This window comes from Passer domesticus, chromosome 3 (genome assembly GCF_036417665.1).
Source record: "Passer domesticus isolate bPasDom1 chromosome 3, bPasDom1.hap1, whole genome shotgun sequence".
Taxonomy (NCBI): domain Eukaryota; kingdom Metazoa; phylum Chordata; class Aves; order Passeriformes; family Passeridae; genus Passer; species Passer domesticus.
In genome coordinates, this window is record NC_087476.1 from 96,153,570 (window position 1) to 96,179,078 (window position 25,509).

General features: G+C 47.8%; 1 long non-coding RNA gene and 1 other non-coding gene across 2 annotated transcripts; one reads left to right on the forward strand and one right to left on the reverse strand.

Moving 5' to 3' along the window:
- Nucleotides 1-47: 47 nt before the first annotated feature.
- TRNASTOP-UCA (transfer RNA opal suppressor (anticodon UCA)) lies at nt 48-134 on the reverse strand. The gene has a single exon. It is a non-coding gene; the product is annotated as a tRNA-Sec (tRNA).
- A 6,987-nt stretch (nt 135-7,121) lies between these two features.
- Nucleotides 7,122-20,930, forward strand: LOC135297210 (uncharacterized). The gene is made up of 3 exons (XR_010359253.1): nt 7,122-7,168; nt 11,734-12,189; nt 19,733-20,930. It is a non-coding gene; the product is annotated as an uncharacterized LOC135297210 (long non-coding RNA).
- The last annotated feature ends 4,579 nt before the right edge of the window (nt 20,931-25,509 follow it).

The following is a 25,509-nucleotide window of genomic DNA, read 5'->3' on the forward strand; positions in this document are numbered from 1 at the left end:
TGGCAGTGCCAAGGGGACAAAAGGAATCAGCCGGGCGGGACCGGCCCCGCCCGAAAGGTGGAATTGAACCACTCTGTCGCTAGACAGCTACAGGTTTGAAGCCTGCACCCCAGACCACTGAGGGTCATCCGGGCAATTACACACCGCCATGTGACACCCTATATGAAGTCCCCGATCTCTTTCGCCCCTAGGTAACGGCGAGCGCTGTTTTCCCACAGCACGGTCCCCCCGCCTTTTCCCAAAGGGAGCGCGGCCCGCACGGAGCACGGGGCGCGCCGGAGCCCACAGGGGCGCCAGGAGCGGCCCCCGCCGCTCTCCCAGCGGCCCCCGGGCGCCGATGCAAATCGGCGGGCGGTGATTGGCTGTCCCCGCGGGGGCGGGGCCGGCGCGCGGGTGAGTCACGGCGCTTCCCAGAAGGAGCGGGCCCGGCCCGCGCCCTTCCCGGACCTCCGGGGACCCTTACAACATCGGACAGGGCGGCTTGTGCAACCGCGGGGGCGGCCCGGGCCCCGAGCTGTGCTGCGGGGAGACCAGGACACGGGCTCCGTTCTTTGGTTTTTTTTTTTTTTTTTTTTTTTTTTTCCCTTTCCTTTCCTTTTTTTTTTTAATTTTTTTTTTTTTTTTTTTTTTTTTTTTCCTTCCAGTGGCTAATGCCAGATACTCTGGAGGATGTGAATCTCCCATGAGATACATCTCAGAACAATAATATCCTCTGGGAGGAAATTCCTCCCTGGCCCCCAGCTGAGGATCAACTTATGCCCCGAAGTATGAGGATTGAAAACACTTGTAATTTTATCCCAGCGAGTGTAACTATACAGGCTATTTTCATAAACCCTTGAAGAATTACTCACTTATTTGCCTCGAGAGATTTCTCTGAAGCAGAGCCATTTCTGCAAATGCATGTGGTTTCCAATGATTTTTAATTAGATAATTCTTTTTGGTGTAAGCAACAAAAAACCCCGTAGGCCCATTCCCCCTCTTGCTCGCCCTGGGGAAGCTTAGACTCAAAACTGGGACAGCAGCATCCCAGTAAAGGTGGTACAGAGCAGAACCAGAGCCACAGCCCGAAGCTGGGAGCAGTTTTGTCAATGTCAGCAGGAGAAAGCAGAAAGTGTATGGCGGGGCAGCGCCATTCCCACTCACACGCAGGAATGCTGCTGGGCACAGCTTTGCTTCCAGTGCGTGGCTCCAAGTCACGGCTCACCCTCCTGGAGCTGAACCCGCTCAGGTATGCCCTGGCCTGCTGACTCCCCAGACAGACACGAGCATATGTGAGGCCTTACTGTTTGTAGTGAGCAACTTCTTCAGCAAATTAAATGTGTTTTTCTAAGAGCACCCTAACTCAGATGCAGGACTCTTATCAGGAGATGGTTTGAGAGCTGCTTCTGTGCCTGCCAGTGCAGGGCGGAATTGTTTCTTTGTTTCCTTGGTTTGTAGGAATCACGTTCCCCAGTACATTCCTATCTCTTTACCTGGTACTCATTCCAGTAGCAGGTGGCGCAATTTAACAAGTGCCTTTTGTGCATAGAAATGCACGGGGCGAGGATCTGGGGGTGTGCATGGGAGGAGGTGGAGGGAAATTAGTCATGGGGAGGAAGAGAGGAAGAGGTTAGCACGGGGGCTGAGGAAATCAGGTGTCCGCAGCTATCCCTCAGGCTTCCAGCCAAGCCCATCCTGACGTGTGCGGAAGAGGCGCGTCAGCTCAGAGACATGCTCCTGTCAGCCCATCGGCATGTGACCCTGCTGACCCCTCCGGCCGAACGGGAATGGCTGCCAGGGGTCGGAGCAGACATTCCCAGCTTCGAACCTCGGCGTTGACACCACTTTCACTTTCTCTTTGCTTTCCTCTCCAGCATCAACCTTTTCTGGGTCTCTTTCCAGCAGCGCTTCATGGGAGGGCTACTTAGTGTGAGAATGCTGCTCTCGTCTTCTCTCTCTTGCAGCCTCCGGCATTTTTAAGCAGGGATGTCTTTCTCTCATGTCTTATGAACAGTCTCCTTGTACTTTCCAGAAAAAGAGTATGCCAATCGCTTAAGTCCAAATTAAAAATAATAGCCAGACAAAATAACTCCAACTGAATAAACAAAGGATCCATCAGAAATGCCAGTTCCTAAAACTTCCCTTATTCTGCAGTGAAGGGAGATGCAGAGATAATGAAGGCAGCAGTTGCTAAAGATCAAGCAGTAGAGGAAGGTGCCTGAGAGGGTCAGCAGCCACACAGGAAATGATGCTGGACCCCAGAGCTGATGGGGAAGCAGTAACAAAGCAGTTGTGGGGATTTTCTCCTTGACCGGATGTTGGTCTGTCTGGGTTCAGCTCTGTTTCTGGAGCGGAAGCTGTGCTAGCCACTGACTTCCCCAGCAGGGCTTGAGAACAGCATCTCAGGACCTCTGTGTGCCTGGTTTTGAGAGGCCCTCGTCACCCCTGCCCAGAAAGGACTGTGCATGACTTGCTGTGCCTGGCAGAGGTGCCATTCTCCTTCTGTGAGGAATGGGGGGCATGGGGGGCAGGTGCCTGTAGGCAATAATTGGTGCAGTTACTGCAGCTGCTGCTCACCGTGCCTGCGAGGGCCCAGGCCTGGCCAGCAACCGGTGAACAGACCTGGCTGCTGGCTGCAGGTAATGGGCATCTCAAAACTTCTGATTCGATTTATAAACCTACAAGAAAGGCCAGTTGGTAGCTCCTAGGACTTCTGAAAGTGTATAAATAAGTGTAGAGAACTGTTGATTTGAAAGGCTTCTCAACATCTGATTTGCCTTAAAACATTTTTTGGAAATCGTAGGCATTCAGCTTTGTCTTTAGACCAAGTGTCTTTGAAAATCTGACCCTTTGCTATTAAAAGTATAGAACAAATTCAGTTTATCAGCTTAATGATGGAAAAGCTTGCTCTCCTCAATAATGCTCCTAATTAAAGCATTTCGGAGTGTCTTTGGACCTGATTCTCTACCTTATGCAGAGAGCTACACTGTGCCAAATGGGTGCAGAGCACTGCCAATTTAGGTTTGATTCAATGCCCATTCAAGTTAATAGAAATCCTCCCACAGAAATCGATGGGATTTGGTTCAGGCCCCAAGTCAATGGGAAATTCTGATTTGGCAGTACTTTATGCTCGCACTGCACCAGTATAAGCAAATATTCAAGGTACAAAGCATTGGGAGAGCATTGTAAAGGAGAATTTTGAAGGAGCATGGTAAAGGATTTCTGGGGCTCTGGGGCTGACTGTAGCCTAGGCTATTTAAGCAACCCACAATGCCTAGGACTGTCTGACAAAGGAGCTTTAAAACAGATCACTCTGAACTTTTCCTGTTCATTTTTATAGCACTCCTACAACTTAGCAATACACTTTTTATTTTTGTGTTAGTTTTTTTTTTTTTTTCTGTCCTAGGCTGACAGAACATAAAAGCATCTGCAATGCTTTGCTCTTACTACGTCTTTTAACCACCAGAACCTGATTTGTGTCAGAAAAGATAAGCCTAGATCCCTACAGTATTAAAATAATTATTTGGTGTAAGGTGGAGGATGAAGAGGGCTGTTATTCTTAGCAGCAGCAGTGAAATTTCAGCAGCTGATGACGTCAGTGCTAAAATGTCAGTGTGAAACAGGCTGGAACAAATTAAGAGTGTGGTGTCGTCACTGTGAGAGCCACGCTGCCCTCCAGAGGGATTGTTGTTGGATGCTGCAGATGCAGTTCAGGAGATGGGGGGACAGAGGCTTGTGGGAGCTTCTCAGAAACTTAGAAAAAAAAGCAACAACAAGCATCTCAGTACCAGAAAGGTCAAAGAAGATGCTATTTGAACATTTCTGCCCACCTCAAAGCGTGAGCTCACAGCGAAGGAAGGGCCACTTCTACAAACCAGATTCCAGGAACTAGAACAGAAAAAAAAAGACCAAAGCCAAAATAAAATTGTCCATCTTCTGCTCACTTAAACTGAGCTAACTCCATCTCTGATGACACTCCTGTGACTCAAACTGAAGAGAAATTCGGCCTGAGATGACTTTTGCCATGATGTGCTGCTTTAAAGAGGGCAGTGTGCTTGGAGTAGAGGTGATTCTGAGGCATTTTATTGCTTAACTGTGCTATTGCATTTGAAGAATGCCTTCAGGTGATCCAAAAATGCTGAACTCAACGTGCAGAGAGCTTTAATCAAAATGGGGTAAAATTCCCAATGCATTCATGCTTGTCCTTAAAGAGCTCAGTCTTGCACATTTCTTGGCTAGTCTCAGGTGGTGGTGTTAGACCCGACCCTTCAGCTCAGGGCATGGATCCTTGTTTAGAGATGGTATCTCAGGAGGCCTGATAACTTGGGGTCTTGAGGCCTGCATCTTCTTGGTCCAGCACTTGAACTGCCTTGTCTGCAGGCGTTGTTGGGCTGTGGGATGTCCTGCTTTGGGGGACTGATGGGGAGGGTTGGCACCATCCTGGCCCCCTTCATGGAGACCTACAGTATTTTGTAGGAAATATGGGAAAAGTCAGTATTCCCTGGATTAGTGTTTATAGAAAACTAGTCCTGGTAACAAAACTGTTGTGTTTTGTTTCACTCGTTTTGAGAACTGCCTGTCTCGTAGTCGCAGGGATGGATGTGGTTAGAGCAGCCAGAGCCATCAAGACATGTGCTTATCTATCAATGGTACCAGCAGTTTCTGGCATGCAGCAACTGACTGACCACAGTAGGGAAACGAGGATGTAATCAGTTAGCAGAGCTCTCCTTTCTCAGCAAGGACGATAAGGATTGTTGGCAAACCCACAGAGAGTTACGGGAATAGAGGAATTGGCGTGCTGAAGTCACTTCCTATCACTTGGGAGTCCCTGTGCTCAGAGCATTGTGTTTGCTTTCCTAGTATGGGTCTCGTTGGTTGTCTGTCTGCATTCGTTCAGACATATAAGTGCACTCAGCCTGTCCCAGCACACAGAAGCCCACCTGGGGAGATTGCCAACACAGTCTTTTATGTACTTTTGTGGGAAGGATTCAGACTGGCTGTGAGCAAACAGAGCGATTCTTTACATATCTTTACACATCTTTACACCAGTAAAACACCTTGCTGCAGAGATTTTTGCAAAAACAGGCATGACTTAATCAATTCTGGGAAGAGGCATATGCCAACAGAAACACTCTTTTGCCAACACAAACTGTGCTGCCACTAGAGGAGTGTCGGCAATCCCACTCTTGTCAGTGTGGGGACTCCGCTTCACTGATTAGGTGCTGGACGGGTGGACAGCGCAGGAGGTTCCCAGCCGGTGAGGTCAGCGCTGAGGTGAGCCCCTGCTCCCTCATCTCAAGAGGAAGTGGTGGCCATTTCAGCTGCACCTGTGTCAACAGAGAATTTATAGAAACTGGAGGTGAGCTCTGGAATGTGCAGGTGGTTGGTGTTGCCGTCTGTAGATGAGAAAGTTGTCCCTGTGCCGTATGTGATCAACACAGATCTGATGATACCTTGGGGGTTTCTGGTGTCTTCTCTGAGGTCATGACAGCCAGCTCAGAGAGGGCTCACACTGCAGCCCTGTGTGCAACTAGTGCCTATCGCTAAGGTTAAGAGAATGCCATTAGATCAAAGCTCCCTTTCCAGGGATGCTGGAGAGCCTGGACAGGCAGATACAATGCCAAAAAGCATTGTGTCACCACAGTGCCAGAATTTCAGGTCTAAAAATGTGACTGGCAAAAGTAGGGGAAGCAAAAGGTTGAGTGCTACCTGTACGGCATCCTGTTTAGCCCAGATTTGCTATAGCTTTGGGGATATAGGGATTAAATGTCCACAGAAGGAAAAAAAGACTTATACTTTTCCTAGATTTATTGGGTGGGATGTGTATGTGAAATTGAGCTTTACTACAAATCCCCTGTAGACAGTATTTGAGACAGAATGACTTTGTTCTGGATGTGTTTGTAAATATCTGTCTATATTTTTAAGACTTACCACTGTAAGAGACCCAAGATGATCTGTGATTTCTGCAATCTCATCAGAGAGCAAGTGAGTGATTCCATGCGGTGGAGACATACAGCCCCATGACTCACAGCCCTGAGTCACAGCATTGGGACACTTCAGCATTCAGAAACACTAGTAGTGACAGAAATCAGGATGATGAGCAAGCAGCTGTTACTCATTCTCAGCTGGACACTATAAGCATGTTTGTACCAGTCACTGTGGCTCTGGCTCTTCTTTGCTTCCTCCTGCAGACCTGCAGTCATCTGGATAGCATAGTGACATGGCTCACTTAACATTTGCCTCTGGGCAAGGGATGATCAAGTGTAGTCTCTGGCTCCCAAAGTGTCCTGCTTGACTCTATTAGGCTCAGCACAGAGTTATCATGGCAATTTTCACTTTAGATTACTTCTTTCATCTCTGGAGATCAGCTCACGTTACAAACACAAACACATTGACCATCACACAGAGTTAAAAAGTCTATCCCTATTTTCAGCTAGGGGGGGCTGAGGCACTAAGCAGGTAGTCAACTTGCTCTTAGTGACAAAGGTAGTTTGTAGCAGAACCTGGACAAAACTGCAAGAGCCTTAAACTACCTCCTAATCTCTAACAACTGAACCATATGCTCCATTGCATTCATCACTTCCTCATGAGGTGGCAGTTTGGATGAGAACAAGTGCCCAGGAAGTCACCCTGTTTATTCTCTCTCGGCCTCTTAATGCCTGTGGAACTTTTTTATTGAATTCTTTTAATGGCCATCAGCTTTGGTGTGGGAAATGATTCCAAGAGACAAAGACTCGGTTGTGTGTGCGCACGTGCGTGTGTGGCTGGGAGAGGGGAAGAATAAAAAATCCATTTCCAGATGGTTGAAAGGATGCATAGCACTTTGCTATTGGCAAAAACAACCCCTTTCATTTTCAGGATGTGCAAGTCACAGAATTGCAGCTGGAAAAAAATTAGTAGAGAGGGAGGTAGTGGGGTAAAAATAAGAATGCTTAATGAAAAGTAACCTAGCCCATATTTGAAAATCTTGAAAATCCAAGTGCTTCATTTTTATATAATTGGGTACGGGGTGGGGGGGGAAGTGCGCTTGCTTAGGAGGATCTGTGTAGAGCAGGTCCAAATATGTATCATCTCATTTTCTTCTTAGCTTCTTTGCTTTGCATTCCCCACTGTAGCCTCACAGGAAATTCAGTCCCTGGCAAGCTTCAGCTCCAGACAGGAAACGTTCTGAGGAATTTCTTCCATGCAGGTACTATATTTGCTTGGAGGGATAACATGGTGGAGATATTTACCATGGCTGGATTTAACTAGCAGGATATTATTCATGTTGATGGAGTTGCTGGGAGTGATCTCTGTCTGCAGCCACCAGCATGCCATGTTTAAACAAATCGTGCTGCTGTGCTTGCCTGTGGGAAGATTTGCATTAGATCTGGGCCAGATTCTCCTTTCTCCAACAGCAGCATGGCCCAGCTTATGTCAAAGATATTTGCTGATGTCAGGGAATATCAGGATCAGGCCCATGCAGCAGGTTTTTATCACACTACAAAGTTGTTCTTAAGCTATTTGCATGTTCAGATACTTGCAAGCAGGCATTTTGATAGAGGCGACTGGAGCGGTGGGAGGCTCGTGTGTGTGTGTGTGTGTGGAGATGAAGGAAGGCCTTTGCTCTTGCCTTTGCTCTCTGAGGGGACCAGACACTGAGAAAAGGAATTCTGGCAGCACGTGGCCTTTCAGATGAGTGGGAGGTGCTGAATGTGGCCAGCTGAGACACAAGCCTACTGCACCCCTTGGGATGCTTTCTTACTTTTCACTGCAAGTTCCATGCAGGCCTCTGCATTGCTTATTAGTCCAGAGGAGTCTAAAAAACAAGTGTGATACATCCGGCAGCCACTCATCACTGAACAGCGATGTGGTGGGTTGAACAGTTCTTGAGGCACCCGAGAACAACATCCCTTTCTTACCAAAACACATGAGTGCTTTCAAGTCTTTAATGCAGTTCTCAGGATACAAAGCGTGAAGAGAAGAGTGATCAGTCTGAATCACTGTCTCCCAAGAGAAACGTGAGGGTTTTAAGTACGTGGCTGGGAACAATCCTGCGCTGGCAAGGAAATGGACTGCATGACCCATCTCTGAGATCTATGATTCACTGCAAATGCAGAGAACGAGCACGAAAATGTGTAGTAACATGTAGTGGTACCTTGCCTGCTATTACAGTGCAGCCTCCAGCCAGAGACAACCCAAACAAGTTCACAGGTGTTCTCTGGGAACAGGCTTTTTCTGTGGGGAGCCATGAAAGACAGCAGGAATGCCTTCAAAGCCTTAAAGGTCTCTGTGCCACCATGCCAAGCAGTGGAAATGTAACTGTGTGTGCAGTGCTGAAGCATGGATTTTTTTAAGATTGTTTTTTTGGTTTCTGAGGCAGGAAGCAAAAGTGCATGTCCTCCCTTTTAATGCTATAGGGAGAAGAAAATATTCAGACTACCCTGCAGTGTTGGTGACAATGCAGCTTTGGCCTTTAGTGCCCTTTGTTACATAAATACAAGTAGAGTAGACATATTAATCACCCTGCCATTGAGGGAGGAACAGAGCAGCAACCTCAAATGCCACCCACTCCCCATTCTAGCTCCCATTTGATGTTGCTATTTTAAGCCACACATTATTTCCTGCTGTGATTTTATTTTTTTTACCCAGCTTCTAATTCTGGCTCTGAGGTAAGCTGTGACATACATACCCCTCCTCTCCCCCTCCCCGCCTTCCTCCTCCCCCTGCACCCACGTCCTCTTTATTGCTGTCTTTCAGAAATTTTCTCTCTCGTAAGCAGCCGGGTCCCAGAGGTTAGTTATTGACTGCCCACAAAAAAATATGATGAGGATGATCTTCTTCCTGCTTTTGGATTTCAGTACAAACAATACTGAGGTCATGATTTACAGGGCAGACTGCTTTTAGAGTGCTATTCCCCTGGTCCCTCCTTCTCGGGGAGTTTAGCATTGTTGAGACGATACCTGGCTGGGAAGGAAAGCCGCTGCTCAGCAGCTGATGACGGGCCACGGCCAGTGTAGCCATCTAGTGAAGGGTTGTACACCAGTGGCATGTGCTCTGTGGAACAGAGGAGACTCAGACAGAGCTCAACTACTCGACAAGGGTTTGTCTCCTGAGCCTCGTCCTGTGTAAAGGCAGTCAGCAGATTTCTAACCCCTAAGTAGTTTCCCCCACTGACAACCGCCGCATCTTGCCTGTGCCAGAGTGCAACTTCTTTCTGTCTGGATCTGTTGCATCTACGTATCTGCTGTGGCTTTCAGCTGCCACCACCTCAGTCCTCAGGAAGGCTGTAAGTGTGTCAGTCTCGGGCAGAGCAAGAATGGAGCCTCCAGTCCCAGGAAGGGCTTGGTGCACCAGGCAGCGGTGGCTCTTCCCGTGTGTGAGCGTGGCTGAGCAGATAAGAGCTCTGCCAAGGTAAGTTTGAGCCCTAGGAGGAAATCTGAGGCTGCTTCTGTACCGCAGTTGAGGAACATTACAGGTTTATCCTCTTCAATACCCACTCATCCCTTCCCTCCCTGCCATGCAACCCATCCTGAAAATCTTCTCTGACTGGATGTTTGCTGCTGCAGATGAATCCTTCTAGCATAAGAACAGTCTGGGTGGCAGCAGGCTGCTGGCAAAACCCCAGGCCTTGCTTCTACTTCCATGGAGACAGAGGTCTGGGCTGCCCTCAGCCAGTCCTGATGTATACATTTCACACAAACAATCTAACGCCTTTCCCTTCCTGTCAGTTGCTTTTGGAGCTGCTGCACGTGGCTCTTGTCTGCCTGGTGTGAGTAGTAGCTTCAGGAAATCCTAGGCTGGGCATGTACATGTTCTTTGTCCTCCCCTTTCCCAGACAGGGATTCCAGTTATGCCCCTTCTCAGGTTCCAGGAGAGTAGGAAAGGCAGAGAGTGAGAACTGCTTTGCCAAGTGGTTTAATGTTAGTCATGGCCTCTGAAAGTCTTTGCCGTGCTCTCACCAGAACTGTTATTTTTATTTTCAGTTGTGTTTCCATGTGGGTCCACAGAAAAGGCTGGGGAGTCACATCCCTTCCCAAGAGCAGGCCATATGCTGGCTTTGCACGCTTTGCACACTGGCTTTGCATGCTTTGCTTTGGTTTAAAGCAGCGAGGAGCACTGGGCATCTGTCCTGTCGCAGGCCATACCACAGCCCTCTCATCCTTGCTGCAAAGAGCTTGCAACTGAATTGAGCAAGCTAATTTCCAGTGGATGGGAGGGTGGGAAGGAGGGAAAAAGCCAGGCTGGAGAACTGAAGTGATCACACCAGAATTAAATGACTGTTTTTCCAGCATACTATGTCCCCATGGGCAACTGTTTAAAAAGTTCTGGCAGAGTAACTTCTCCCACAACAGAACTGCTGGACAGTTTCCCCCTGAGAGGGGGAGAAAAAGGACCTCAAAAAGGACCAGAATAAATTTGCTTTACAGAAAATGACCCTGCTCTTGGGTGTGACACCCAGCACTGCTCAGCAGGAGCCGGCCAGCAGCTGACAGGCGTCTGGTGCCCTGTGCTGCATAAGGACAGCTCTCCAAGGACCGATGTCCCCATGGCAGCCAGGGCTGCCATCCTGGCTGGCACAGACTCGCAGCATCTTGTTGGGGTCTGTGCGGGGCAGGGAAGAGCTGACTGGGCACAGGGCTCGCAAAGAGAGAAGAATTCTGTTTATACAGGGTGTCGCCTGCTTGCCGGGCCCATTGGCCAGAGGCCAGTGCTGGTGTAGGCCCTGGTGGTCACTTGAACAATAGGAATACCGGGAAAGAGCTTGTGGTTTACAGATAAAATGGCTATGGGGTAGGGGCAGCTTAGGGGCACTGGTGCAATAGGCCCTATGAGTTATGGCATCCGAGGTATGTGATAAATAACCCATTTCTGAGTTTGGTCAGGCTGAGAATTGCATAAACAACAACAACACCACCACAGAAATCAAAAAACCTGAACAATCCTCAATACCCACAATTTGGCATCTGGGAATGGCACAAGATGGCAGAGATCTCATGCCCTGTGGACTAGCTGTTACCATCCATACAACCCCAAAATCTTCCTTTCCTTGCAAAGCTGGTCTTTATGATCAGTGTTGCTGTTTGCTTCATGGCATGGTAGCAACCTGAGAGGCCCAGCTCACAGGAGCTGCATCTGGCAGGAGCCCTGACTGCCTGGAGATCCCTCTTACTGCTGCCATTTTTCCCTGTCCTTTCAGCTCAGACCGAGCTGGGTGAAGAACTTTCTTCTAGGTGAAGAAAGGTGGCTCTGGAAGACATTCCGTGCAAGCTCTGATGAGATCTGCCCCTCCCAAGGCCATTCAGCTGGGCTTGCTCCTTTTTCTCATTCCACACACGGTTTAAAAGATTGTTTGTAAACACCAGTCTCTGACTCTGCCTCTGGGGCTCTGGGCAGAAGGCCAGGGAGGGATCTAAGAGACAGCAGACAGTTTTAAGAGGCAGTGGCGTCCGATTGCTGGGGTGGAGAGGATACGCCTTGCAGTTAATAGCCGTGGTGGCAGGAGTCACCTACAGTACCGGCAGGTCTCAATACTCTTTCATGGCTCCCCGAGGCTGAGCTTGGATTTCACTGAAATGACCTCTTCACATGCCAAGGTAAATTCTGCATCTCTCAAGCCAGCCCTGCTAGAATCAGTGGGGAGTTAAGCTCTGTTTCCTCAAGTGTACATACGAGATCAGGGCCCTGTGATGACAAACACCACAGTGGACATGTGTTTGCATTTGACACAGCACAGGTTAAATATTTACTCTGCTCAATCTCTCTTTCCCTTAGATTGCTCCAGAGAGCTTGGCCACATACACGGACTGGGGCACTCCCACCTGATCGGGCAGTCAAGGGCCTGCTGTGGCATAGCACCTGCTCACTGAACACAGGACAGTGACCTACAGTCTGAGATGCTGGCAGGGGGTCTGCCCAAGCCTCCCTGTCTCCCTTGGCTTTAGTCCTTTTGAAAATTGGTTAACAAGTGCCATTGTTTGTCATTGTGACATCGTGGAGCAGTGACAAAAGCTCTGCTGCTGAAGGGACGCTAGAGCTGGTGAGAGTTAGAGTTGTGCTCGCCTCTTCCTGTCATCTGCAGCACTTGGTGGGCAAGGGAAACAAGGACACGTCTTCAGCCAAGCACAAGTCTGAGCCTGTTTGTATGTCCAGAATTGCTTCTGTCCACACACTTTACCAGCAGGCGTGCTTATGCACAGATTTAGATGGAGCTGCAAAGCTCCCAAAAAGGTGAGAGGCAGTTCTGGGCAGAGTGGCACTAGGAGCCTGAGCACACACAGATACAGAAAACAGAACTACAGCTGGGAAGCAGCCAGTGGTCCAGACAGGCCCAGCTGACTGCAGGGTTGTTCTGTCTGTACCTGAGCTCACACCTCACTGCACAGATGAAGCCTCTGTGCCCTGCATCCTGAAGGCCTGGAGCTGGGATGGCTCATTTTCCCCATGCAGGTACCTCTGCACTGGGCTCCCAGGGCTTCACACTGTGTATAACAGCTTGTACCTGGGTCATGTGCTACATCTGTGCAGGGGACACCTATGGCAACAATGTGGGAGGTCAGGCCTGGATGGTGGGGCTGAGGGAGGAAGAGAAAAGCTGGTGGCTCCTTTAAGGAAGAAGCCAACAGGACTGCAGAGAAGGAGCTCTGGAAGCTGTGTTTTTCTCTCAGCGCCTCAGGGGCTGGTTACTAAATTTGGTTACTGGGCTTAAATAATGCAGCGTGGCAGAGCCCAGTGGGTTTGAACATTGTCATATCCACATAATCCTCTCCTAGGTGGCAGAGATCTCTTGTTCTCTGCCGCTGCTATCTGCACAGGAGCTTGAATGTGATGTGAAACATCATCTTAAATAATTATAACTAGCAGAGAAGAGCCAAAGCTGCAAAGTCCCATCTATTTCCACTGTGCTCTGTCTATCTATGTAATTTCTAAGGTGCCAATCACCAAAGCATCCAAGCACTGTCTAATCTGAATTCCCTTGGTGCTCATGGATGCTTGAATCTTAGCATTTTGTGTGAGCCCATCTCTAGCAAGCACAGGGACAGAGCTGCATACTGTGAGTGAAAAAGCCTCCTATTGTTTCATGATTTACTGACCAGAATCACATTTGGGTTGGAGGAGTCAGGACTTCATGGTCACCCCTGGCGCAGGAAGCGTTAAATCCTCTCTGTGATTTCAGCAGAAGGCAGGGCAGGATTACCAAGGGAGGGCAGGGAGCCGTGGTGTATTGCCTGTCTTCCCTGTCACACAGTGTGGAAGTAGGGGCAGATCTGTGCAGCCTGCACCGTCCGTACACCAAGGTTGCATCCAGCCTAGGGGCAAGAAGCTCCTCTGCCACCCCTCGCTGCAGATCCAAGCCTCCCCATGTAGGGACAAGGGATAAGCCTGAGACAGGAGCCAGTGACCTGCTTTGCAACACGTAGAAGGAGGGGGAAGAAAATGATGCACCCAGTTGCTCTCTCATCTGACCCACTGCCCCACATTTCCTACAGACTTTATGAAATAGATTAAAACCTGCCAGAAGACCACTCATGGCTAACACGAGTGCTAACAGTGGCAAAGGGACTCACTGTACTGAACATACTCACCTGCAGTGAAATGAGATTAAACCTTTCCTTCATTACCAGGGAAGGGGTATTTGTTCTTAGTGAGAACCTGTCAAGCTCAAACAATGCCAGTAGCAGTGGGCTACTCTTAGGAAAAAGATCTCTCTCAGTGTCTGCCTATAGTCTCCTTGATTTGACATGACACTTGGCAGCAGGTTTTCATGGCAGAGGATACTTAGCAGTTATTGGGAGAGAGTCTTTCTGCTTGTAAGCGTCACATTTCAGTTTTTACAAACATGCAGGTCCTCTCCACCCTCCCCCGTTGATCAGCCCTATCCTCCTTATCCCACATCTGCTGGAGTATTGTTAGTGACATTGAATAAATACATGCTAAATCTTTTTCCATTGGTGACATGTCAGAAATTAAAATGGCATTAGCTGTAATGCCTGCAGCAAATCTGCCTTCATCTAGGGCACTCGCACGTGGTTGCCCAAGAGGCCAGGAACAACAGCACCATCTTTGCTTTTCCTTCAATCCATCCATATTCTCTGCACACCCTTTGTACCCTTCTTCCTCTAGAAATACTAATGGCACCTTCTGCTGCTGTTGTACTAACAAACTATCCTCAAGTCTCCCAGACATTATGTGTAGGAGAAGTCTCCAGGTTACAGAATTTCATCTTTTCCAGTCACATTAAACATATCCTCTCCAGACATGTATCTGAGATTTCTCAAGCCCCATTGTAAAAAGCAGATTATTTTCTTTTCCCCTGCTATGGCCACTGTCTAACAACTCCAAAACTGCTTCCATAGCTAGGACTTGGCTGGCAGGAATCTAAGTGTATCAATAACTTGATTTTCCATCCACAGCCACAGCTGCCTTTGTCCACATGATCTCCACCTTGCGTATATACTGGCTTCTCAGCTAGACTTCACATTTGACTCTAGGCCATGCCCACTCTGCCAGTCATCCCATTCCTTCATTTCAAATCTTGTTTCTTCCTAGACATCCTGCCTTGCTTCTGCTTCCCCTGCCTTGTCTGCCCTTGCCCTTCTCCTGACTACTCATCCTATCCCCTTCCTTCCCTATTTGCTTTTTCAGTCTCCCCTGCCTCCCCATCCAATGCACCTTCCTCAGTCAGAGCTGGACATCTCTGCAGTGCCCGGTGGTTCAGGCAAATGGCTTGCATCCTCTCTGAGTTGCCCAAGGCAGGAACTTGCTCTCCTTTGCTGCTACTCCTTCAGACATGTTTATGGATCAGCTTGGAATCCAGAGCATGAGGAAAAGTCTACACAGAGCTCACAGCATGTGTAGCTCAACCTCTACCACGAAGGACCTACGAATAATGGTTGAGGGGAAACTTGAGTTGAAAGAAACTGAAATGCTACAGCTATCAAACAAGCCAAAATATTTATAGCTGTGATTTGCAGGGCGGCTGATTGTGCAGGGCAGGGAAAAGCCTACCACTGCCTGCCATTAAGGAAGAGGGAAATTGCAAAACAAACATCCCCTTTGGATATTTAGTAGCACACCCAGAAGATTAACATTGATTGTATCTCCCTATTAAGAGGCAAGATACTACCCTGCTTTAATTAACAAGGTGGGTTCTCAATCCTCAATTGCCTCTTTGCAAGTATCAGGTGAAACATCAGGGCTGGTGTTCCCAGTGGCATGAAGCTAGACTCTTCTGGTTAGCAGGCTAATCCTGAGGCCCTGCTCTTCAAAGGTATTTAGGTTTCAGGCTGCTGATGTTATTTAGATGCTTAAATCCTTTAAGGCTCCAGGCCTTAGGAGCTAAGAGGATGGCTACAAACTCCAGATTGCCTGGTTCAAGTCAAGTCTATGTAAGTCCTGATTGATAAATGTTACTGTTAGGTATCTGCATGTCAAATTTCTCCCTGAGGCTGGGTCATTTTGCAGTTGCCTGATGTAGCCTCTGTGTGCCTTTTTCTTTTTCTGAACAAGGGGGTGATAGCCAGCATCAGTCCTCATAATGGCTTTGACAGACCTGTGTAGAACTCAGGTTGTTCTACAGCTATTAATTCATTCAGACAAGCAAGCCTGCTGCTTGATGGGTGCTTTGTTTCACTCGGGGGGTGGGGGAGAGAGCACAGGGAGAATTGGTGCCTTTCCCAGACTTGCACAATAGCAGGGCTGGAAATGGGCCCTGTGCAAATTCAATTACTCTGAGTTGCCAGCATTAACTGCTGGGCTGCCCACTTTATTGTAGCTAGGGAAGGAGGTGCAGAGAGCAAACTGGCTGCTGTGCTTTGGATGTGATGGAAATGCTGTCAGATTTTAGCAGTTCAGTGACCTTTTCTTAACAGTTCCTGAAGTCACAGCTTTCCCAAGACTTGGCAATAGGTAAGGGTTGTGCACAGGTAAAGACTTTTGTTTCATGGTGCAAGATGTCTATGGAGGCATGAGCAAGAGAGAGAGATTGAAGAGATTGCTTCCTCCACCAGCCTTCTGCTTAATTACCGCCTGAAGAATGACATTGAACTCAGATCCTTACTTCAGGTCAGAGGTTTCCCAGAGGGAACATAGATATCTTAATGATGGAGTATACTCCTTCCCCAGACTTGCAACCAGCCTTTTGTTAATGGTAGGATCCTTCCCTCCCTCCCTCCCATTTCAGCACCTTTAATCTCTCTGGAGTCAAACTAAGCTTCTCAGATCTAGGAAAGCAAAGGGACCAGTTTTTCCTAGTGAATTTTTGAGCCAGGAGAAATAACAGCTGTGATACTGGGGCTTTTCCCATCATTTTACACCAAAGGCACTCTGCCATCAACCCAGTGAGCTTCTGGGAGAAAGCAGGCTGTGTCCTTTCTGCCTCGTGCATCTCATTAAAGAACAGTGGGCTGTTTGGCTGGAGATTCTTCAAGCTGGATGGGGTCAGATCACACTCCTGCTGCCTGGAGGCATCAAAAAGCCTGAACTGCTGTCAGCTTTTCTTGTGTTTTATGGGTTGCTCTGCTTCTCCCAACCACTCAAGTGTGGAGTCCAGGGGCTCCCACTAGTCCAGCTCTCCACAGCTCACAAATACAGTTGAGAAAACTGAAACTACAGAGCCTGTTCTTAAATTGTGAGGTCTCAGACAAAGAGAGCCCTGAGGTTCCAGAAGTGCATGGAAGATGCCACAACTGGAACAGAATTGACTTAGGGGTGATGAGTCGGGCTGTGATGATGACTTCTTGTGGAAAAGTTTTAGGTGGGAGTACGGGCTTTGAATTCACCTACATTGTGTGTGCTGTGCTACAGGGATGTAGAGGACTCTGAATTGCAGAGAAAGAACTGAATGTTTTAAAAGTCATTAAAAAAGCATATCAGGGTATTCCCATATGCGTATCTTTGCTGTAGTTAGAGACAGAAGTGAGATTTCCTAATTGCCTTTCCAGTTTGCACCACTACAGGTACTGGAGAGCTCTTTTGTGAGGATACAGTGCAGCTGGCCAGCATCACTTAATGATTTTCATGTGTTAGGTCAGGGGGGTAGACTGCCTGAGATGTGACTAAACACAGTGACTTTTGTCCTCAGAATGGCCAAACCCAGACAAATCTTGGTACGTCTAGTGGGACAGGCAATGGTGGGGGAAGGTGTGAGTGGTGGATGTTGTCTCTTGCTGCTGTTGTGGGCAGGGAAAAAGCAGCACTTGCCTTGAGGGTTCAGGTAAGGCTGCTGGGGAAAGCCATCCTGGGGGAAGATGCCAGCTCAATAAAGGGAGCTGGCACGAACAGAAATGCCTAAAGCTTTTTTATTATGTACAAAAAAACACCCAATGCCTTGCTCCTTGGGGAAGAGCTCCAAGATAGTTGTCAGTCTGGCTTGCCCCTGCCCTTTAATCTGAACATGCCCAAATGGGCCAGGGGCTTTATTTTTGTATTATTGCATTGTCTTCCTCCCACTCGTTTGTGCTTTCCTCTCAGATGCCTGTGGCTGCTTTTGATACTTCTCTTCCCTGTTTTGGCCTCTCTGTTGGGCAAACTTTGTGGTTTGCCACCTTTGTTGCCCCTTTTTCTACATCTTTGATGGTACAAGAAAGCTTCTGGTTGTTTCTCTGTTTGCATTTCACTCTCCATAGGGTTGTGTCTGATGTGCTGAGACAAAAACATGTGAGTCCTTCTGAGTTCTGTCTAGCAGAGAATGCTCAGCAAGAGACTGAAAAGCACAATTTGAAAAGGTTCTTCATTCCTTATATTTTTCAGCAACATAAAGACAAAAATATTTCCCACTTGCTTCACGATAAAAGCACTGGCCCTATTTACTTTGTATGTGACATGCTTTATCTGGCAATTTCCAAGAACCTTGATAGTGTTATTTATATAAATAAATAAATCTCACGTTGCTTCTGTGCAATATGCATTTGCTTCCATTTTGCAGTTTGGGGAGCCAAAGCAGTTAAAAACTAATTGGCTTATGCAGAAGTACAGAATAATCTGTCCTTAAAGAGAATAAGAACTTCACAGTCCTGCCTTCCGTGCCTTCATTAATGGAATGTTCTCCACCTCTACTTAATAGGCAGTCTGGTTTTCCTTCAGGTCATGATCATAAAAAGATCCAATTGTCACTTTAAACATGTAATTAAAGTGCCTGCCTTTATAATGACCTTCACCAAATGCACCAGCCACTGTGCAGGTGGGTAAAATGGTGCTATATTGAGAACTATGAGGCTCAGGGAGATTAAGAAAAGCGACCAAGGTTTTGGAAAATGAAAACTCGCCCTGTAATACAGAAATTGAGTCCTAGAGAATATTGTCTCCCCAGTTTTTTGGTTTTTTTTTCTTTAATTTGTGGGGAGTTTTTATTTTGGTGTGGTTTTTTTGTTTGTTTGTTTGGTTTTTTTTGGGTTTTTGTTTTTTGTTTTTTTTGTTGATGCTGTCCCATTCAGTTACGTGCATCCCCCAAATTTCCTAAAGTTTATGGGAAGAAGGACACATTGTCTAGGCAATCTACACACCTGCTGGCTCTCGCCATGAAGTGACAGAGTTGGTGACCGGAGTGGGTTTTATATGGACTAGGTTGGTCAGCTTGGCTGTGTCCTAGAGCTTGAAGAATACAGATCCACCAAACTTGTTATTTTATTTTATTTTATTTTATTTTATTTTATTTTATTTTATTTTATTTTATTTTATTTTATTTTATTTTATTTTATTTTATTTTATTTTATTTTATTTTATTTATTTATATACCACCTTTCTAGTAACTTGTGCTGTTGAAATAGGTCACTACCCCTTTCAGGAATGGAAAAGAAGAAATTTCAAATGGCAAAGAAGTCGGGAATGGCTGTGATTGTGTTATGTGCCTTTCCTGGAAAAACCCCTTTATGTGATAGGTGGCCTGAAGACACTGGTACATTGGACTGCAGCTTTTCCAGTAACCCAGCAGGATTTGGTGGATGGAGGAAGGGGAAGGAACTCAGCAAGCTGCGACAATGGGAAAATCTTGGCAGGGACTGCACACGCAGTCTTGCAATCGGCCTCAATGTCCCAACTGTTACCAGAAGGGATTGCGTCGGGATGAGGAAAGCTCAGAACAGGGTGTGTGAGGGCAGCCACAAACCCGAGCCCTGGATCCGTGCGTGGGGCGGCGGAGGCGGCCGAGGCCACGCTCCCCGCGGGCTCGGTGCCGCCGCCCGGCTGCGGCCGGCGGGGCCCGGCGCGGCCTTGCCTTGCCTTGCCTTGCCTTGCCTTGCCTTGCCTTGCCTTGCCTTGCCTTGCCTTCCCTCCCCTCCCCTCCCCTCCTTCCCCTCCCTCAGGGCCGCGGGCGGCTCGGGCCGCGCGGCGCGGCTGCCCCCTGCGGGCTGGGCCCGGCCCGCAGCGCTTCCTGCACCGACACCTCGCGCTCGCTCATTTCCTCTTGACTCAGCGGCAGCAGTCACGCTGCGCATTGCTCCGGCTCTTGGCTCGGGTCTCCAGCCGGGAGGATGTGCTGTCCCGCTCACACGGGCTGTGGGAGACAAAGCCCCGGGCTTTGCTCCCGCGGGTCCCTCAGAACCACCAACTGCAGCTGGAAGGGTGCTGTTCCCCAGCCTGAATACATCTCCCACTATACATTCCCATGTGCCTGCTGGTACGGTCATATATCCATTATATATGTGCTGGTTGAAAGGCATTGGTGTGGCTGGTGGGCCTGGCGAGTCATCTCCAGGGTCCTGCTGAGCAGGCTCTGCTCTTTTTTTTATTATCTCCAGGGTCCTGCTGAGCAGGCTCTTTTTTTTGTTATCTCCAGGGTCCTGCTGAGCAGGCTTTCCAAGCTCAGACTGCCATTCCAGCATGGCAGATCCACTGCACAGAGCGACAGCCTTCTCTGAGTGTCCCAGCATTGCACACCACGGGCAGTCGGGTCTCAAGGCTGTGAGTTTTAGCTCATGCTGATTCAGACACCTCTGGCACAGTGAAACATAGCCTACGTCTGGATATTGTCCAAACCCTTCACAGGCTGTGCTCTGCACCTAAGATGTGTACAGTATATTGTTTTATATGAACAAGCACATGATTAAATTTAATGGACAAGTTGACATGAATGAAAGGTTTTCTTTTAAGTAGCATGGGCTTTGGACTATGTAGCTGAAGTTCTTCCTGTAAAAGTCGAGACTGGCTCCTGCTCATGTTGCATTGCTGAAGCAAAATCACTGCATGGACAGAGGATGCCGTCCTATCTACAGATAAGTGGAATGGTTTGAAAGCTAAGCCTGTAAATAAATACCCTATGCCTCCATATGACTTGGCTGGACTAGTTTTAGGAAAAACTAACTATTAATGCCAGGGGAAATCAAAGTGTACTTTGTAATTTGGGACAGACTGAAGGACCTATATGTGCAACAGGAATAGTCCCACGATTGCTGTGCCAATCCTGTCATCCCTGGGTGTCCCACTTGTCTCTGCAAAAGGACATTGTGTGACTGACACAGGCAGGACAGAGCAAGGGCATTCACGCTCTGGAGAGCTGCAGGGTTGTTTACCCCGAGGAGCAGGTAGAGCTGGTGGTTCAGGTTCCTGTCTGTCAAGGTGGACATAAGGTGCTCAGTCACAGCAGAGTCCTGGGCTTCAGAATGGGAATTGCCAAGTTATGTACAAGATAGACATGAAACAATGTTAGAGATTCACAGCCTCAGAAGCCTCAAGAAGCAAAAGTAATCTCCAGGCAAACACCTCTAAGCATGGACAAATAGACACTCCAGTTGTGAAAATCAGTATGAAAATTTCCTCCAAAGGTTTCCAGTTATTCACAATAAAATTGCAGTGTTTGAGAAGCTAAAAATTCTCATTATCTGGAAGGGACACTTGGAATGGGGACGCTTGGAATGGAGACACTTGAAAGGAAAGACTGCTGATGGCTGGTCAACCATCAACATAAACACCTATCTGTCACACTCTTGACAAGAAGTGCTTCCTATGCAGACCAAACTTGATACCTGTAAATACACTATATGAATGAAAAGTATTCTACATAAATGTATATTATATAGACAGTATATAAATATATATAGATAATACACATGTGCACACAATAGGATTTTAGGGCTATGTCTGTATCAGTAAATCTGGGGCAGTACGACTCCATCATCTAGAAATTAATAGCTGATTCCATTTAATTTATTCTTTCCATGGGTTTGGCCTGTGCCAGTTAACACTTTTCCAGACAATTCCCAGGCACAACTGAGGGAGTTACTGTGGGCCAGGGGCCGTTCCCAACAACCACTTGGATCCAAATGCCTTGCTTGAAGGATAAAAGAGTTTAATGTTATTGGTGCAAGCCATCCTGTGCCAGGGCTCTCGGTGCCAGAGAACAGTCCTGGGCACGTTTAATTTACTGGTATAGACATAGTCTATGAGCCCAGGGGATTAGGCAGGGTTTTAAGGGTTGCATGCCTGGACTTAGGTAGTTGATTTCTCCCAAGATCCATTTTAGGGAGCCTTGAGTTTTTTTGTGGACATGGACCTTGAGCCTTTAAATCTTCTATTACCTTGGTTAAAAAGCCTTGCCTTCTGGTGTTCCTGACCTTTTGGTATTTTCCCTAAATAGCAAAAATCTGCTGGAAGTTAAACTGGGTTGTAATTATGCAGTTTTATTATCGCTGTCTTTATGACAGTGGCATATAACAATAGTGAGCTCTGTTTAATTAACACTTTTTAAATATTTTTAAGGAGAAAGTCACATAAAACCTAGGAGATAAAAATGAAACCATACAAAGCAGTAATATTTCAAAGCTTGGCTAATTTTCATCAGGCTTCATAGAAAATAACTTCCTTTGTCTTCAGGTAAAATGTGGAGATTTTAAGATTACACATATATTGCTGTATGAAATTATAGGGGGACTGATTACATTTTGAAAGGAACACCCCTGCAGGTGTATTCAGTTACACTGATCCTTGGGGTACTGCATCTCTTGGGAATGGTGCTATTAAGTTTCTAGTATGTACTTGAGCTTTGAACTTTTCTATGTTCTCTGAAGAACAGCACAGAAAGGCGTCTGACTGACAGCAGCAAACCTGCACTGAAACACAGGAACAAACCTCTGTTGGTCAGGATGCTAATTGCACTGCTCCAAGTCACATACTTCTGCTGACCCATGTGTCTGGTCTAATCATAGCTCTTCCTCCTAACTCTTTCTGTCACCTCTTTAGCCTGACTCTTACTGTAACCTGAGTTTAATTTCTGTCAATGCAGGCACCACATTAGTGTCAGGACACACGGTCAGGGCTGAGATCAACTCTGACATAAGGAGTGTCCTTTCTTATCTGTGCCGCTCCAGTCCATCTGGTGGGACTGCTGCTCTCCTATGCAATACATGACCTGGGTATCCAACCATCCCAGCCACAGGCTGTGTTGGGACAGCTCTGATGTTGTGATGATGGTGCACCATGGTGATGTTAGCAGCAAGGAAATGGGCAAAAATATACTGAAATTCCATTTGTCTGTGGGTATGATGAGTGTCTGCCATATATAACCAAATTAATCTGGCTCTTCAGAAGTCATCCCTTGGGTTTACAAGGGAGAAAAGAGGATGGCTGGGAACTGATGAGATGAACATCTGGTCCTTTAGATGGAATCTGTCTGTTCTGTTTTTCTTGCCATTTGCCATGCATGCCTCCCAGAGATGGAGTCCCACACACCTGCCACATGCGTGGCTTTGTGGTGCGTGAGCAGGTTTATTCAGGGGATTTGATGCTGTGTATCTGGGCCCATTTCCCATCTAGAGGGCAACCAGAATACATCGAAATAGATCTGGCTGAGAAAGAGGAGAGTTTTTTCAAAAACGGGCTCCAGAAAATGACTCATTAATACTTCTAGGAATACTGTCTGTGGTGTGGAAACTAAGATGAAGAGTTTTTCTGTGCATTGTCTCCTCTGAGTGGAGTCAGGTGTGTGACCATACTTTGGCTTGCCTTTGAGAGCTAGGAGCCTGGTGTGAGCTGTAACTTGTGTCGGGCTCTGATGTCTACTTGTCATCCACTCAAATGAAGAGAGGTCATCCTAGGCTGGGATTTGGAGACAGGCCTGATCCTTTCACTCTGGCCTTCTGTGCCAAGGGGGCTGGCAGAGCCTGGGAGCAGCAACCTGGCTGGCAGTGTGTGCAGACTTGGAGCAGCAACCTGGCCGGCTGCGTGAGGCACCCAGACAAAGCTTTGGTTACTGAAGTGCGATTTCCCGCCCGAGCGTGTGCTCACAGCTCGCTGCTGCTGCTGCTGCGCGGCAATGCCGCTTGCGCCCTCGGCCCAGCCGGGAGAACGCGCACGCCGGAAGAGCTGGAGAAGCTCTGCATCCCCTGCATGCACTGCATCCCGTGCATCCCCTGCATCCCGTGCATTCCCTGCATCCCGCGGGTCCCGGCAGAGCGGCTGGGCAGGGACAGCGCCAAGCCGCGGTCTGCTGCGCCCCCTGGGGCCGCCCGGCGGCACTGCAGGCACTGCAGGAGCCGGGGACGAGACAGGAGGGGCTCTTCCCGAGCGTGGAAACAAAGAGAAATGAGGGACTGACGGATGATAAGATCGCCATGAAAATATCTCACCCCCCACCCTTTACCAGCCCATCTTTTCTTGCCAGCTCCCCCCACTTTTTTGACCATTTGTAGTGTTAGCGTGACTGAATGCAGAGCTCATGGTTTCTGATGCCAAATCTCATTTCCTCCCTCCCAAGGCTGTTTTCATCCTTGTTTACACAGCCTAGAGAGCTGTTTCAAGTGGAATTTCTGGTGAGTTGCTTGCAAATAACTGTCCTTAGCTGTGGGAAAGTGATAAAGGTTTAATCGCTTGGTCTTGGCCTCTAGAAGAGTTGGGGAGGAGGTACAGGTGCAGTGTGCAATCACAGAGTTCAGAAAGCAAGGAGTGCTTTAAATAAGCACGCTTGTGATTTCTTCTCATTACAACACCTTCTAAGGCCCCTCCTTCCTTGGCCAGTCTAGCAATCTGAGCTTTTGAGGCAGAGGCTTGTGAAGACAAGTTATCTTTTTCTGTTCCTCACAGTTTTATTGGATGTTTGGACCCCTTCCGTTTGCTTCTGGCTGGTTTGTGGCCACAAATCCTCAGTCATTAGCAGTTCTGCAGTTATTTTAAGGACCATATATTTTACCTGCAAGCCTTTCTGGGAGGATTCTTCTGTGCTGTCACTCCTGCAGAGGCCTCAGGAGGTGCTCCTGCTCCTCTCCCAGCCTTCCCTGCCATGCTGAGCCGCTCAGCAGCACAGGTTCACACACAGTGACTTCAGCAGACCCAAAACGATCTTTCCTACCCTGCAAGGAGCAGATGGAAGTCCTAACAGTTCTGTGAAATATCATCAGAGCTGTCTGGTGTTTGCTGCTCACTGATGGCAGTCTGAGAGCTCTGGCCAGGCTCAAAGTGGGGCACTGTGGCCAGGAGTTGCCTGGGATGGCCCAGCCAGGGTACAGCATGGGTGTGGCCTGGCTGTTGCTCTCCTCATACGTGCATTGTGCCCACATTAAGGCATCAAGTTCAAACTTGCACGTCCTGAAAATTCTTCCTAGAATTTCTCTCCCTGGTGGTACTAACCTTTTTTCACTTCTCTTAGAAGCACTGACGCTGCTCACAAATACATATCTAGATGGGGTACCCAACTAGAGGAACTGGGAAACCTCTTTGGTTTTGAAAGCTATGTTTATTTATACTCTTGGGATAAGCCCAGAGGCTGTCTGGGCAGCCAGGAAGTTCCAGAAAGGAATTTCCCCCCATCAGACCAGGAACCACAATAATATTTCCCCCGTTCCTCTTCAGAGACTGTGTGTGCTCATTTCCTAGCATTTTTGCTTTAGAAGTTTCTCATTTTTGCAGGACCCTAGGACCTTTTTCTCTGTTGCTGCCCTTTTAAGCATTATAGTTTGAGGTTTCTTATCTTTGACCTAAAGACCTCAGATCTGAGGCAGCTGATGAGCAGGTAAGCTCTTTTTGTGGGGGTAGACTGGATATTTCTTTCATCTTTGGACTGACTGCTCCTGACTACATGGCAGGGCTCAGAAGCACTGTGTGATCCCAGCTGAGGACTGCTATTGAGAAGGCATTCGAAAAGGAAGAGATGGGAGTGAGTTGCAGTGACTGCATTTGAGGGAAAGAAGATGAGGTGAGACAATTCCTCTTCTCCAGGGATTAGAAAGAAGGTACCCAAAGCAGAAATCATTGCTTCTCTTTGCTTTTGTTTCTGAGAAGCCAGGCTGCCCTGCTACCCTGGAGTTTCTGGCTGGCTGAGCTTAAACTGTGAGTGCTGTCCCAGCAGCCTGTTACTGAGTGGCTGTCAGGGGGCCCTTCCAGCCCCTCTTGCAGAGGAACACGTCTGCAGTACCATCAGGGGAAGCACAGTGTAAATGCCTGCTCTCTCAGGTTCTCCTTGTATCAGCCACATGCTGACTTTCCAATTGGCCCAAGCAATTTGCAGGGAGAGAATGGGCAGCAAGGGAATTATAACAGAGATGGGGCTGCCCAGCAGTGCTGTTGATAGGATTGTCTCTTCTTATTATGTATGTCATGTGACCTATGCTGGAACAGCCACTGTTT